At 45.9% G+C, this 16,819-nt stretch overlaps 1 protein-coding gene across 5 annotated transcripts in view; it reads left to right on the forward strand.

The window, feature by feature from the left end:
* LOC138939514 (protein bric-a-brac 1) overlaps positions 1-16,819 on the forward strand; it is a 378,309-nt gene that overhangs the window by 78,946 nt on the left and 282,544 nt on the right. The gene's annotated exons all lie outside the window — the stretch shown is intronic.

Below are 16,819 nucleotides of genomic sequence, written 5' to 3' on the forward strand. Positions count from 1 at the left end.
AAGCAGTGGTATCAACGCAGAGTACTGGTCAACATTTAAAAATAATTCGGCAACGAGAAAGAGAGAGAGAGAGAGAGAGAGAGGGAGTCAATTAAAAGTTTTCTCCGCCGATATCAAAACGTGCCGCCGTGAATTGAAATAAGAAACGCCGGCGTTACCTCCCGCGGCGGCCCCCGACTTCGCTTCTCGACGGAAAAGTTTCACCCTCCGGATCGGTCGACTCGAAATCGTGCAATTTTCCCGGTTAACGGATGAAGACGTTTCCGGTCGAGATGGCCAACGGCCGCCGGTCGACGATCGTTAACGAGAAAGCACGCGGTGATTCGCGTTCCGCACGCGCCTCGCGTCATTAGGGGACGCATCTCGTCCTCGCCAAGGCAAACGATCGATCCTCGACGAACGAAGGCTTGTCGGATGTCCGTATCCAGCGGCGCCGGTCCTCTGTAATTGGCCGCACTTTCACGAAAAAGTCGCGGACGGACTCGCTGGAGTCGCGGCCGCCAATTATAGCGATCGCGGGACGCGAGAGTAAGCAGTGGTATCAACGCAGAGTACTCTCGGGGTCGCGACGTGATCGAGAACGGGAAGCGGGGAGGGAGGAGAAAAGCGCAGGGGGGAACGAAAGGGAACGGGATGGGAAAGAGAGGCCCGCGCGGTTTTCCCGCGTAGGGTAGGTGGAGGGCCATCCCAATTACCCGGCGATTGGCTTCGACGGTATGCGCTAATTGAGAGTATCAATGAACGTCAATGAGCGCAGTCAATATTTGGCCGGGGTGCATCCGGCCGAGCGTTTTGTAACGTTCTTTTTGTTAAAGCGGATGACAAATATTGACCGCGCTCGTTCGCGTTCGCGCGCGCCTGTGTACGTGACACAAGTACATCCGCGTGCCGGTTACACACACGCCCCGAGCCGAGGGATATCGACTGCTCTCGTTAATTACATCGGGACGACGGTGTCTCCTGCATTATTTATCGTCCGCTACCGGCGCAAGTTATTAAGCGTGCTGCTAGTTACAAGCCGTTTTGTAACTAGCACGACGACCGTCGGACGTGTTGGGGACTAGTTGCGCCGACTTAGGCTGCGACGATCAACTCCGTTTAACGAAATGTTCCTTCTCTTCTTCATTTTCGCGATATCCAGCAATTATGCCATATCTTTATTTGTATTAATAAGATTGATGTATGGATTTTTTTAGAATTCTCATTAAAAACTTGATATAATCACATGTGTGTTTCACGTGCAAGAACTATGATTCAGAGTTGCAATATAATCAGAGATGAGAAAGATAGCCGCTCAATGTTTTATTCATAGCTTCTTTTTAATCCAAAGAGACGTATATGTAATATATACTTAAATATTATAATTTACATCGATAATTATGTTTTCATATTGCTTACATAACGCGATTCCAAGTAGGATAAAAATTTATACAACTTCTTAACGTAACATGACAGTTATAACGTAATATGAAAATTGTACGAAAGAAGGATCTTCGGCGTAGAGACGAATTTTCACAAATTCGAAATTTATATATGACAGACGGACATCGGCAGAGGAAACCAGTTCGCGCGCAAAAAACGAGCGTTTACGCGGGGAGAGGCGCGTCAGCTGATATTCCAATCTGACAATCTGGGAAATTAAGGTGAGCGATCGCCCACTCTCCGCACAATCGGCATTATTATTTCTCTCTCTCTCTCTCGCGCTTCGGCGTCCCCGCCGCCAAAGTGACGTAATCCGTTATATGTATACATATAATGGTTATAACATTCCACGGGATTCCATTATGTTAACGCAACCACGTTCCAATTCTCCGGGCATGCCTGCTTGCGCTCGCGTATCGTAAATGCGCGCCGTTGTAGTATCGCAACTATTCCGCGGTGCCTTTCCGATTAAAATACCTAATTGATGCGGGCGAAGCCAATGGCGGAGCCCGGGAATGCCAAGCCGCGCGAGAGTGCTGCCAAGCACCCGCCGACATGGAATTTTTCTTATACGACGGGAGAGAGAACGAGAAAGAGACGGAATAATTATAGAAGCGGATAAAATGAAATAAAATGTAATTATGAAGATTGCAGTAAATGGATGGAATACGTAGCTCTTTTAAAAGAGACAGGGAGGAATTTGTAGGAGAAGAGAAAGCGATGTTTTCATTTATACAAACAGTAAATTATGTATTAGCGTGAAAGTTTTAGGATTGATTTACTCGGGATAAACAGATACGCGCGCGTAAGTTGAAAATCACGAAGGAAACGACGAAATGAAGGTTCCTCGAAGAAAAAAAAGGGGGGGGGGATGCGATTAATACGCGTGCCTGGTAGAAATTTATGTAAATAGAATTCTGGGTTCCTTATCCAGATCTAATTCTAATAACGCTATCGGAGGGCAAAATTCTCAAATTATAGACGATTAATCTCGATTTTGTATCTGTCAAAGATTTCTACTATCCAAAATCAGTCTCTCGATAGCAAAGCCAATCTTCTTCGCAGTCTTCTTCCGAAAAGAAGATATCCTCCCGAGAGTCTAAAGGCTCATTATGGATACATTGAGACGAAATTATCATACGAGAAATTCATCGAATACCATGGGCTGAATATCTTCTAATAATATCCCATTCTTTATTATACGACGTATAAGAAATTTATCGATTGACACAAGGATGGGATTTTATTCTATAATTCTTGATATTTTATTGGATGCGTATTAACGAATATAATAAAACGAAATAGCGCTCTTAGTCTCTCTTCAATAGCGATCGACCTTATGCGTTTCGTCGGAAATTAGGGAATCAACAGGGAGCGTTTTGAATTATGAGCCGCTCGCCTCCGGCAGCGAAAGCCAGAGACAACAATTATTTATACGTCGAAGAGGCCCGGATTCGATAGGGACTCGCGCAACCATCATATATATACACGGCATTTAGTATAAGTATAAATTATATTTCACCTGTCGCACGAGGTCTCCGCGATGCGTCTCTCGCGACCGCTTAATCGTGTCCGTAATCGCATCGTTTAAACGTGCGATGTACATATCGGAGATCAGGTCTGTGATTCGTTATTTTTGATACGAAGTATATTTATTAAGTAGCAATATTAAATTTAGCGATTATGAATATTATTTTCATAATAAGTATAATTTTTATTAGGTGTACAACTTTGCTTCCGCCGTTTTTTTTTCCCCGAAATTCGAGGCTTTATTGTAAAAAACTGGTTATACATTTATGATTCAAAGTATTGTCCACTCCCAATGATCGTGCCAATTCTTTTTGACTTTGACTCGAGTCTTCATTAAGTAATGCCTCCAATTCTGCATCTTCGAAAACCTTCTCTCTTCCACCGCTATGCCGCGCTTCGACGCGAGAATCACCGTTCTTGAAGCGTTGAAACCACTCACGACACGTTCTTTCACTAATAGCGGCTTCACCGTAAGTATTTGAGAGCATTCGATGAGCCTCAGCCGCAGATTTCTTCATATTGAAGCAGAAAATTAAAACCTCCCGCAAATGACGAGAATCTGGCTCGTAAACTGACATTTTCAATCGAGAATAACTTTATGACGCAGACACAAATCGACTAATGTTTCTATGGGGTTATGTTGACAGATGCCCAAGTTTATCGCATGACGTCTATGATCTATTTATTTCGACCGCTACTTACCGCTAAAGCCATCTATAGGAAAACGGCGGAAGCAACGTTGTACACCTAATAATTATTTAATATATTTTAAATAAGACTAATTATTTGTGAGAGATTTTAAATTAAACATATAATTTTTGAAAAATGCTACCTCATTTATCAAAAATCGGCAAGCGCGGTTAAATATTTATACGTGTATGGTGTACTAATGTAAGAAGAGATGAAGCATTACGATTTGATCAGGAATTGCAAAGCGTTGAAATATCACGGTTTTATGCAATATATCGAAATATATTTCTCGAAATTTCTCCGAGATGATCGCTCGATCGATTAGAAAAGGCGCGAAAGAGCTCGGAAAGATTGACGAGACGAGAAAGAAAGAGAGAGAGAGAGAGAGAGAGAGAGAGAGAGAGCAGGAGAGCGAGAACATCCCCCGAAAAGTGTACACAGTGTACAACACGAGAAGCAGCAAAGCGTGATCACGCGGTCGGTGGAGCTCGAAAGGGCGGGTCGAAAAAAATTTAATCTTCCCTCGCATTATCCTTTTTGGCAATAACGGCTTTACCTCCCGGATCGTTCTGCCCTACCAACCTCCCATCCTCTCTCTCTCTCTCTCTCTCTCTCCCCCTTTTCCCTCCTTGTTTCTTCTGCCTCGTATCCGGTGACTCGAGAGTGAGAAAGAGCGCGAGCGCGCGAGAGAGATGGGAGAGCGGGAGATTTGGGGATGGGGTGGGGGTGGGGGAAGGGTAGAGGAGGGCGAGGGCGAAAACCGGCAGGAGAGAACGGATCCCCGACGCGTCGGCAGAGAAAAAAGTCGCGAAACAGTAAATCGTGAATTGTAGTAACCGAGCGCCATTCATCCTGATACACCGGATGTGACTACATATTTCCTTCGTTCCGTTTAAATTAGTGTTTTTGCCCGGCGCGGCCTTGATTGTGTTTTTCGCGCGTCGCGCGCTCGCGTGTGTACGTGTGTGCGTATCCCGTATCTCGGCACACAATCGCGCGCCCCGTTGTCTTCTCCGTCGCGTAGATATACATGTGCGTGCACCTACGTACCGTACGTACGTATCCGACGATCGTAACGCGCGTAAAAACGCGCGCACACGTCGATCGGGCGCGTTGATCAACGGGTAGCGTAAGCGATACATCAGGAGAGCGAGTGGGAAATCGCGTCCCGATGGGGATTCAAAATTGAAAAGCCCGCCCCTCGATGTATTAAAATGCGCGCGATGCCGCGCGCCCATCCATCCCCAGATCGTCTCCGTCCGCCACCTCCATTCGACCCTTCGGTCCAGAAAACGATCGCGATACGAGCGCGGGCCCGCGCTCGTATCGCTCGGGTCGCGCTCAAAAGTCGATTACCGTGCTGTCAGAAGTGATCGAGAGAGCTCCCTCGCGCTTTTATGACACGTATCGACGCTACTCCGGAGATTTCGACTCTCCGACGCGACGCCGCTTTAATTTGATAAGATGATCGAGCTCGATCTTTTAGGCTCTATCTTGTAGATTTCAGTTATAATTTTGGGAGACAGATATCTTTCCACTCTTTCGTTAAAGATATTTGTATAAAAAAAAAATGTTTATTTATATAAATTTATATTTATATAAAATTAAAAATTTGTAAAAATTTTATTTAAACAAGATATCACGATAAAAATTGTTTTTCAAATGAAAATAAAATCTGATCTTTGACAGAAGCTTGGTTATATTATTTGACAGTGAATTTCTTATAATTATTAAAATCGAACGTTCATAATTTTTGTCATTTTAATAATTTTACCAATTAACTGTATTGAAGGAGAAACGAAGAAAATCATTTTCTCTCATTTCCCTCGCACATTTAAAGGAGACCGCTTTTAATTAGGGCTAAAATTCGCTCGCGGTGCGTACCTCTCCGAGGGACACCTCCGTTCTTCGTTTCTCACGGGACACACGATCCCGCATTTATACAATACTTACAAAGTAGAAGATGCTCCCCGAGCTCGGGTCCAGTTTCCGGCTTTTTTGCGCGCGAGTGCTCGCGTCGGCGCACGCAATGTTCGCACGCGATAGCTAGCTTTAGTATAGACAAGCGCGATACACACAGCGGGAGCGTGGCTGCGTCAAGGTGGACCTACAACAGATTCCTATAATCGCGAGCCTCTCCCTTCCCTCCTACCGGCGGTAGAGGGTACGGTCGATTTCTTTTTTTTTTTTTAATTTTATTTTTCCAAGACGCTCTCTCGGTCGCGTCGTCCGCAAGGACGAGCCGGAAGAAATTGGCGGGTAACTCTCGCGCACACAGCGGGCTATGCTATCCCGTCGCTTACGAGATCTCGAAAGTAGGTAGGTAGGAGGATCCGATTCCCGCAGTCCTCCCCTCCCCCTCCCCCACCGCGCCGTCCTATCTCCCATCGGTCTGTCACGAGTGCGTATTATACGTAGCCACCCTTATACCTCGGTGGAGGACTATTTTATAATAAAGACCGGCTTATATAGCGGACGGTATAATGGTATGTATTTTAAATATTTCGAAAATTGCCTTCCTAGGAAACTCCTCGCATAATGGCAATACTTGGAATATAATCCTGAGGTAACCGGACCGCATAGGCGCCCGAACACTTAACTTCCCTCGATTCCTCACGCCGTTCCGTCGTCCTCTCAACCCCCTTCCTCCTCCCCCTCCTCTCTCTCTCTCTCTCTCTCTCTTGGCACCGCGAGAGAAGTCTCTCTTTTTTGCCACCCCTTCCTCTTTTTATGTCTCTTCTCTAAACGATCCCTTCTCTCTCTCTCTCTCTCTCTCCCCCCTTTTCTTCGATGTTAACGCGCTAGGAGAGCGCGAATGTTTCTTGCGACGCTTTCCTTCTTTTCTTTGGAAATCTCGCGATAGATTAACCGGACTGGATATATTCCAGCCGATAGCCACGGGATAATGTATAGGTAGACAAAGTATCTCAGATTTCTCATCTTCTCGTTCTGTTCTTTACGATTTCTTCCCCCCCCCCCTTCACTATCTAATTCTTCGTTTTAGATATTTATTTAATGGTTGGGAAGAATCATCTGTGGGGCGGGGGGGGGGGAGGACTTTTTTTTTCCCCCCCTTTTAATTTCGTTGAAGTCTTCTCGGAAAGAAGGAGTGAAGTAAGATTTGATCGTTTAAGATATTATATTCTCGCTATATTTCATTTCTTTTTTTTTTTTTTAAACGTGAAATAATTCCATCTGGCATTGAGCGATGTATCTAATCTCAAGCGTTTAAAATTGACATGAATAATATTTTAATTACGGGAAGCATTTTTTATGCGGACTTTCCACGATAATATTTTTAATTGCGAGAAAAATCGTGGATTAATTTGTATCGATAGAAAATTTGATAAATCGCCCCTTCTCCCTCTTCCTTTCCCGATATTCTCGACGAAGAGAAAGAGAAAGCTCGCACATCGACTGTCCATTTTTCCTGAGTTACTGGTTACGTTATGGCGGGCGTTGAAAATTGCATAGGAATTTGCCTCGAGTGTCGGCTCTCGAGTGCTCGCGAAAGAAAGTTATCCTGAAATCCGCGTCTGGCTCTGGGTCCCGCGGGAGGCGGCGACCTTCGCGGCGAATGCATTATTTCGCGGCATGGAAATGCCCTCGGACCGGAAATCGATCTCGGATCGCTTAAGTAATACGCCGGGAAAACGTGACCGCTTAACGTTCTCCCCGGTATTTTCCCCTCGGCCAAGACGACGACGATAAGCGTTTCGAGGGAAACCCCGACGAGCCCGAAGGGGTTGCAGGAATCAAGCGACAGTGGTAAGAGAGAGAGAAGGGGAGACAGGCGATCAAAGAGGGAAGCGAAAGATCCGCTCGTTGATAAAAGTTGCATGCGCGTCCACCCGTAACGTCCGCGGAACTATTCGTGAAACATTCAGCCGGACAGCGGCTCGAAAGACGCTCCCGCCGACTTGAAGTTCCCGCAACGACCGCTAATAATGCAACGATCGCGGTGCATTCGTTCGGCGGACACTCCGCGTTGGACAGGAACCGGCACCGTCTCGCTCTTCATCGTCCAATTCCCCAGTAGCGATTTTCGCGATGGGGGGGGGGGGGACCGCGTCTGCACCTTGTACAAGTATTTTACTCATGTATTGACATCAGGGGAAAACAAGGATCGATTCAACTACAACTAAGGGATAAAACCATCTTATACGTATTATACTGGATGACGTCATTAATATATAACATTACAAAAAAATTAAAATTTATGTTATTTTATTTTCATTCTATACGAGCGATGAACGATCGAATGGGAGATGAAAAAAAAAAAAACTCGCTTTTCCGATGATACACGTAATCTCAGTTTACGGGACGAATCTTGACGAGCGCATCGCACACTCTCGACGTCCGATCAGTTACGAGTTAATCTCGAAGCGAATCACCGCCGTTAAGAAAGGCCGGGGCGCGCATTTATCGGAGATGGTTTAATCTCTCCCTCCGATTTCTCTACGCTCTTGTACGAAATTCCGCGGAACGGCTGGCCGTTGCGTGCACCGGGTTCGATCAGAAATGCAGCACACAGAGGTGCATCGCATTTGTTCCTGATGAACGACGACGGCGGCGGCGGCGGCGTGGAAAGCAAAGGGAAGCGAACCTCTTTATCGTTCATCATCACGCACAGTCGCTGTTCCGGAAAAATGCTGATCTTGTAAGGGGGCTTCAGCGTTACTCCCTTCACCTACCTCCCAAGAATCGCTACGTATATTATTTCCGTTGCCAGGCTTCGACTTCAACGTGTGTTCGATATATATATATATATAGACGCACGCGTGAAAATGTAATGTACTAAAATGAGAAAGAAAAGTTTAATACACCTCGCTTATCTTTAACAAACCGACTGTCCGAGAATTTTAATAGCGAGATGGAAGTTTACAACCTTCCATCCCGAAAGAGTTAAAAGCGTCTCATTCCTTATTTACATAACCCATTTTTGCAGTTTCGGAAACGATCAAATTTGCCTGCCGATCTAACTTTCACGATCACATCCGATTTCCGAGCATACGCGACGTTCTTTCTCTCTTTTTTTCCTTTTCGAGTTCCGTCGAACGAACGTTGCTGGAACGCTATCTATCGCGGCGGTGGATTCGGAACGGGAGGGGAGGAGGTGGGGGGAGGTGGATGAGGTGGGTTTCCATTTCGAAAATGCGGCGCAGGACGGATCTCCGCGCGATGTACGGCGGGCGACAGCTCCGGTGAGCTCGCGGTAAATCAGAAATTATCTTGCGTCGCGTCCGAGTTGCGCTGCCTTTTCCCATCGAAACGCGCATAAATACCGGACTAGAACAAGCGACAGAGAGACAGAGGGAGGCGAAGGGGGAGAGCGAGAGAGAGAGAGAGAAACAGAGAGCGGGCCTTGCAGTCGCGGTGGCATGCGCGGTGCATCCGTTGCTGCCGCGTTTACATGTACAGGGCGACACGCGTGTATACGTATACACGCGGTCGTGTATACAGTGTGTCCCGGGAGCATACCATATGGTACACGGCTCGATGAAAGACAATACGAGAATCTAGCGAAAATCTTGCCCTGACATTTGATACCACAAAGGTATCTATGGTTGCGAACGATTAGAGACTCCTCTGGAGAGAAGATAATTTTGAAATTGACACACAGATGTGTGTTTTAATTAATTCAGCCACGAGAATGTTGAAATCGAAAACTTTCATAATATACGATCGGGGTAGGAGGAATCGAGTTTTCAAGGAAAAAAATTTATTTCTTGAAAACGCCCGACTTAAGGCTTACACTCATTTGTGCTTGTAAGTAACGTTATTAGATTCTTGATAATCTAAGTAAATCAATGACAATAATCTGCGAGAAGATCACCTTCTCATCCTTATTTCAATAGACGAGTCTTTTAACATAACGATGATATGAATTTTAATAATTGACAATTGATTAGTTATACACCTCGCGTTTTTTCTTCGCAACCCGTAGAACCTTCCCGTAGTTATGACACATGATATTCGTTCTCGAACACCCAGTACAGAGACGCGCACACGCGCCTCACGCGCACACAGCCGCCCCCGCAGATATATATTAATACGTGGACTGCACGTCGCGGTGCGCGCGACTTGATGGACGGATGACCGGACCATTCCGCAGATTGCTTCGCTCCCGATTCCGACCGGAAGGAGATTTATAACCTCTCGTCGTTATCTGCGTGCGCGCGCGCGCGCGCGAGCGAGCGAGCGAGTGATCGAGTAGGCCGGCGAGAGAGAGAGAGAGAGAGAGAGAGAGAGAGAGAGAGAGAGAGAGAGAAAGAAAGCGTGATACTGCGCCTTTCCACCTCTATCTACCTATCTACCTATCTACCTATCTACCTACCTACCTACCTACCTACCAACCTCTACTCCTCGTTCTGCTCGATCAGCGATCGATCAACGGTCGCGCGCGCGACCGCTCGTCGTTCTTTGGATCTTCGCCAGTGCGCGTGGGAGGGGGGAGGGGGGAGATGATAGCGCGACGCGTTCGTAATTTTTTCCTCCCGATCGCTTTCGGGTGCGCGATGTACCTTTTACGAGCGGCATCGCTAACTCTCCTCCGCGACTATCTATATGTATCGGCGCAGAGTCGTGTGTACCCTTCGGGCGGTGTACACATTTCGCGATTTCGGCGATACGTCCGAGAGGAATCGTGCGCTCTCCCGGATGTACGATTTATTATTATCAAGATCGTGAATCTTGTCCCTTATTACAAGTAATTCGTGCGATTTTAATTTCATCCTAATCGCGCGATACCCTCTTCCGTTTCGGTATATAAGAGAGACGAAATATGTATATAATTGGAGCTTGGACGAATAAAATTATTCTTCTCGTTCGATTAAAAGACAGCGTAGACTTTCCTTCCTGTCAACCGTGCTTATCAACCTCGATCGTACTGGGTAGCGATTGTTGATCGCTTCCAATAGTCGCGCGCGAAATACGAAACGGCTACATCAAAGGATAAATTCAACGGATTAATTTATAGTATTCAATTACAAAGGGAAGAATTACACGTATATACACGGGAGGAAGAGATGAGTCGTGCGATCGTTGCACCGCGACAGTACACTCTGGGGAGGGAAAGGACAGGGTGGGAGGGGGGTGGAGGGCCGAGGGGGACGGGGTGGGGGGAGTGAACTCGGCCAAGGGGCCCGTTCTTTTTTTTTTCAGGCCGCGTAACGCCGCTGCCGAGGACGTCGGGATGGGAAAGGGCAGCCGGAGGGAGTAGGGAGGAAGAGGGGTGGGGGGGGGCGAAGGGGGAGGTCGTCGCGCACATGCCTGAAAAACGCGAGCGTCACGATAAATTAGATTTAATGACTGTCGCAAAAAAGCGCGATATGAAAGTCGGACGCGCGGGACGAACCGATAGAAATTAAATTCTAGGATATTCGATTACGGTACCCGGCAGCAGCCCAGGCCCCACCTCTTCACCATCGCCCCCGCACCACCAACCCCCCTCCCCCCCCTCTCCTCGCGTGTCCCCCTTTCCATCCTCTGCGCGTCCCCGTCGATGAAACCCTCGTCGTTCGTTGCTACACATCCGGGTGCTTTCGCCCCGGCGCTGACATCGAGCCGAAAAAAAAAATGAAAAAAAGGGAGAAAGAGGGGGAGAGAGAGACAGAGAGAAAGACACACACACACACGCACGCACAGCCTCCCCAGGAATAATGGGCGCGGGCAACCTGCGGAAATAATAGATGCAATAATGCCCCGCCCCCGTAATCGCCGTATAGAAATTTGCGCGCGTCTCTGTTCTTCCCCCCTCCCCCCAACCCCCCATCCCCACCCCCAACCCCATTCTCCTGTTCCGCGATCTCTGACCTTTTTTATTTCCGCGAGTCGTTCAGCTTATAATTTCGCCTAATGGGATATGAAGGGCGAGACTCCGCGTTACATGTCCTGTTCGGTCCTTTGCGGCGCGCGCGGATTTTCGCGAATAATATTCACGCGATACGTTTGAAGTTGCCCGGTTTTCGATTAGCATTATAAATAAATACGCCGTTGAGACAAATTCTGAAGATCGTAGAATAACAGAATTGGATTATGGCCGGTATTCATTGTTCGTTTTTATATACAAGATCGTCTTAAGTCCGTATCGCAATGGAAAATTGAAGATGGAAGATTAAAAATTGGAATTTGACACCAATCGGAACAAAAGGGGCTAGAATTTCTTTATTCCGATTGGTCGAATTTCAATCTCGAATCCTCAATCTCAATCCTCAATGCGTAGTCCGATACAGGTCTTTAAGCGCGGTCCTGCGTCAACTTAAGATCTCATTCGATCAATGAACTTAATGTACTTAAGACGATCTTGAATATAAAAACGGACTATGAATATCGGTCTACGATTTAGAAAAAAAAATTTCGAAGAAAATAAGCAATCGTGCGGCTTTTTTTTTTTCTTTTTTTTATCCAATATCCAACATATAATAAATTTCATTCGAAATTGTTGGAAGAGATTAAGATTTTATTATATTTATATTTTATTACCTGCCGTTGAATCTTACACAATTTTCGGGAGAAGCTGAGTTTATCATTGTTACGGAATTATTTCCTATGAAATCCCGCTGACTTTACGGAACGCATCTCGTAAAATTCATATCGAGTATTCGACAAGGTCGTACATTCTATCCTAAAATAATATCGGAGATAATCGAAAATGCATCGCTTTATATCCCTGAGGAAAATCTGATAATCGGAAAAATGCACCACCTTATATCTGTATATCCTTGTATCGAGACGGAAGGCGGCGGTGGCGGCAACGGGCGCGATTCCGTCCGTCATCTCGCGCGGATCGATCGAGATATCACGAAGATTAATCGACGCGAGTACTTTATTTATATATTCTAGCCGGCTGTATCTAGCAAGCTGAGTCACGCGCGCGCGCGTACGAATTTCTTCGCCAGCCTGACGAATGTTAATACACACGTAAACGGTTGCCATTAGACGGCAAAAATATAATTTCGTTCGCGTCGATGATTCACATGTCGTGGAAATTTCTAAAGGCAATCCGATTCATTCAGGCTGATTCGAAGATTTCCACTGGGAATGCGAAATATTCCCATTTATTTAAATATGAAACGATCATGTATAAAATGCGCATATAAATCCGTATACGTTTTATACACAATTTCTTTTGTCTCATATATCTCTATCTCGGATCTTGCGACTTTGACGAACACGTCATAAATGCGGAACTGTTGTAGATACGCAGCGGAGATTTAAAAGACCTTTTATTCTTGATACACGTGAAAAATTGAACGTCGAATTTATTCATTCATACGCGTTTAAAAAATTCACCATGGTCAAGAGACATGGACGCGCATGTAAAATGACACGTGGGCTGACTTTTGACGTAACGCACGCGTTCGCGAATTTCGCACCCGTGTCCCGCGACGACGATGGTGGCGCCGTATCGGTTCGTATAGGAAACGCCAGATGAAGATAAAGGAGCGCGAATCAGTCCCGAGAAAGAGGCATTGTCTCGCACCTCGTTTCGCATTACCCGGCGGCGTATTAAAAATTCTATACTCTCTTCTATTGTGCCGGCGAGATTGCGTTTCGAAGGAGGTGGCGGTACAACAGGCGGGCGCGATTGTCGATCGCCGAACGTGAGTTTCACACCGTTTGCATTTCACACCTTACCCGCTGAATCCTTTCTCGCTCTCTCGCGAGAGGCAGAAGTCGCTAGGGGGAGCGCTACTTCCAGAAGAAATTTTCCCACCATTGTGTCGCGTAAACGTGGAAAAAAAAAAAAGAACGAGGGAAAAGTAAACAGCTTGTCTTCAAACGAGAGCGCGCCAATTCTTTTCCAGAAACGTGCGCGTCACGTCGGAAGGGGTGAAAGAAAAAAAAATTATTGTACGTAATAAAATTTGACTTACAGGCTTATATATTTTCTTCTAAAAAGGAACACACACATTCTCCATAAAATGACAGGCGAGAATTTATTATCGTGAAAGATCGCACGTTTAGAGGGATATAAAATCGTTAGGGAAATTCGCTCTCGTCATTCTGCGCTTACACCCGGAAGTGTGCACGGCCGGACAAGCGGGCGGATACTTGCATTGTGGTCTGGATCAGATAAAAAATGACCCAGAAATATGTGCGCGAGAAACGGCCGAATGCGTCCGTCCGCCACCGAGGTGCGGGAAGGCTCAGCTTCGGAATGCGAGCGACGAGCAGCTGACGATTCAAGATGCTCACCCAATCGAGGGTGCATAGAGTCGTTGCGAAGAATTTATATATTTTTTTTTATTTATATATAAATTATATTCTTTTATAGAAAAAGATACGATGACGTTTGTTCTCTCGATTAATAGAATAGAAGTGAAATATTTATCTATTATCTCTTATCTCATCACGGGATAAGATCCCGTAAATATCTTGGGCAAAATAAAGGCGCGCGCGGTGGTAGTATCTCTCGGCAGACGATCGTCCCGCTTGTTTTATTCCCGGCGCGAAGGGGGGGGGAGGGGGAGGGGGTGCACCGGTTGATATTAAAGACGCGGACGAAACAACGTAACGTTACTTTCGATGTATCGCCGGGGACGGCAGGGATGGCGGCCCATTGTCTGGACTACGAATTAATCTGGCGATCGATACTACGTCGAGGGACGTCTTGCGCCCGGCCATGTACGCGGTGACTCGCGGAAAGTAAGTCGACGACGGCGACGACGGGTTCGCGTCCGCTCTGAGGGATGTCCGTCGCGGAGGATGTGCGTTTCGAGGATCGATGCGAATCCCCGCTGTCGGGGTGCTTTCGAAGGGTACCTTCGTCCACCGGAAGTGGATCTCCGAATATCAGTCAAGAGATTAATTCCGAATTAAATTCTAGCCGCGTTTCCATTGTACCCGAGACTTTCTGATCAAACACTCAGTCACAATAATATGTAAAGGGAAAAAAAAATTTTATATAAAAGCTCTCTCTCTCTCTCTCTCTCTCTTTGATATATTTTACACATTAAATTGGAAATAAATATTTTTTAATAGTAATAATTTTTTATATCATAATTAAGATTTTTGTATCTAGCGATTATTGCCAACGCTAGTAACTCTCTGGAAATTAACTTTAAATAGTTTCATTTATTATATAATAACAATCTTTGTCGTATATATTAAGATAACGGTACACGCAGAGATGAAGGATCAAGAGACACGCTCTAGATCGATGAAAAACATTTCGACAAATGTCCCCTTTTCTTTCAAGTAAAATAAAAGGAATATTATATTTGCGGCAGCGATATATCGTGCGAGTGAATCTCCTCTCAAGTTCGGATGAGCTCATGGCCAGGCCGCCGGTTCGAAGGCGCGAGGCCGAGAGGATCTTTATCGCGCGGAAGCAAAGTGCTACGCCATCGGGTTCCGGGGTATCGTCCCCCTTCCTCCACCCCCCGCCTCGCCGTCCTCCAGCCGCGAGGTTTCCACGGCGCGGTAACGCGATAGAATATTCAAACGCAAAATAAAAAAGGGTTCCCGGACGACGGGGGGTATTGCATTAACCAAGATTGCTGACGATAAAATGAAAATAATGCGGAATGACGTGCGCGGCGAGGGAGGAGTGTGACGAGGAGGAGAGAGTGGGATAGGAGTAGGAGCAAGAGAACGAGCGGGGGGGGGGGAGGGTGGAAAACAGATAAAGATAAAGTACGAGCTAAAGTAGGTTCGTGTGGGCGAGGAAGTGGTGGGTGGCGGGTTGTGAGGGTGACGGCGGCGAAGGATGAGAGAGGGCCAGAGAGGAAAGGCGAGAGGGGGGGTGGGGAGGGCGGGGGGGGGTTGAGAGTGCACGAAGGAGAGGCGCCAGGAGTCGCTCGTGTAATTGCGTTAAAACTTCCGCCGTGCAAAAACACCCCTTCGAAACGTGGTTCCCACTCGTCGCGGCAGCCTCGTCCCCTCCCCCTCCCCCTCGCCCCTCGTCCCTCGCCCCTTTCCGTCCCGTCTCGTCTCGTCACGTCTCGTCTCATCTAGTCAGCTGATTTTCCGCGATTCGCGAGCGAGAGGAACGCCCCCGCTTCGCGTTTCCGGTTGTCGCCATCGACGGCCAGAGATGACACCGCCAATCCCCAAGAATGGGATCTCTGATACGTGGAATTAAAAGCGTCTTTCAAAATTTGATAGTAGTAAAAGAAAAAAAAAAAAATATATATATATATATAGGGGGACAAAAAATTCGAAATTGGAAATTAATAAATTCATAGCAAGTAAAAAAAAAAAAAAGAAATAATAATAATAAATTTATCGCAAGCAAAGAAAAAAATAAATAAAATAGTTTGAAGGCCATCGATTATCGATCGCTTTATTCTATTTTCGGGATCTATTTTCAATCTCTGTACAAACTATAAGATAATATAATATTGTATATTTCGAAGCCTGACGTGGATATTTGAACTATAATGAAATTATTTTGCAAGCCTGTATCTCTCTCTCCCTCTCTTTGTTATTTATCGTTAAATAGGAAAAGTATCTACAAAGTTATGTCGCGATGCATACGACAAGCCATGCCAACATATGAAAGTAAATTTACCTACTTGCTTTCAAGAACAGAAAGTTCTTCGGCATCGTAAATTTTCCAGCTTTACATTTATTACTGGTGTGAAAGCTTATAAAAGTACGTAAATTAATGGCTTGTCAATAATCGTGTCAATGTCAACAACAATGTTTCTTCGGCCTTATTCTTCTCTTCCGTTCGGTCACGAAGATGGATCGTATTATTTTCGAAAATTATCCGCATCACTTTCTTCGAATAGAAAATAATGAGTTTCACATACCTACATAAGAATTTGCCAAAATTGTCATATTTTTAAATACAAAACACACCAGGAGATTTTGAAAAATATTTTTAACGATACCGACGATCTCGGAGCCTCGCGTTCTACACACCCGCGCAATGATGACGATTTTTAAGAGTATAAAACTTTCGCTCCTCAATTATACTTCAATCGAGCTCTCACGATTCGCGAGACGTTTATTCGCGAGTCGCGTTTCGCGGACATCAAGCCGCGATTCATTTTTCGCGTCGAGAAAGCGAGTTACGGAGAGCTCGCTGGCTCTCCCGCGTGCCTTTATAGATTTTTGTCGGGGCGCTTGGGCGTGTACGCGTCGATTTTATGCGGCTTGGCGCCGTAAATCTCGATTTTCTAAGAATCCCCGTCGTACGGCAAACATTGCGTCAAGATACGTTAAT

Source organism: Polyergus mexicanus, unplaced genomic scaffold (assembly GCF_030449975.1).
Source record: "Polyergus mexicanus isolate NDT 795.1 unplaced genomic scaffold, iyPolMexi1.0 SCAF_14, whole genome shotgun sequence".
In the NCBI taxonomy this organism is placed as follows: Eukaryota; Metazoa; Arthropoda; class Insecta; order Hymenoptera; family Formicidae; genus Polyergus; species Polyergus mexicanus.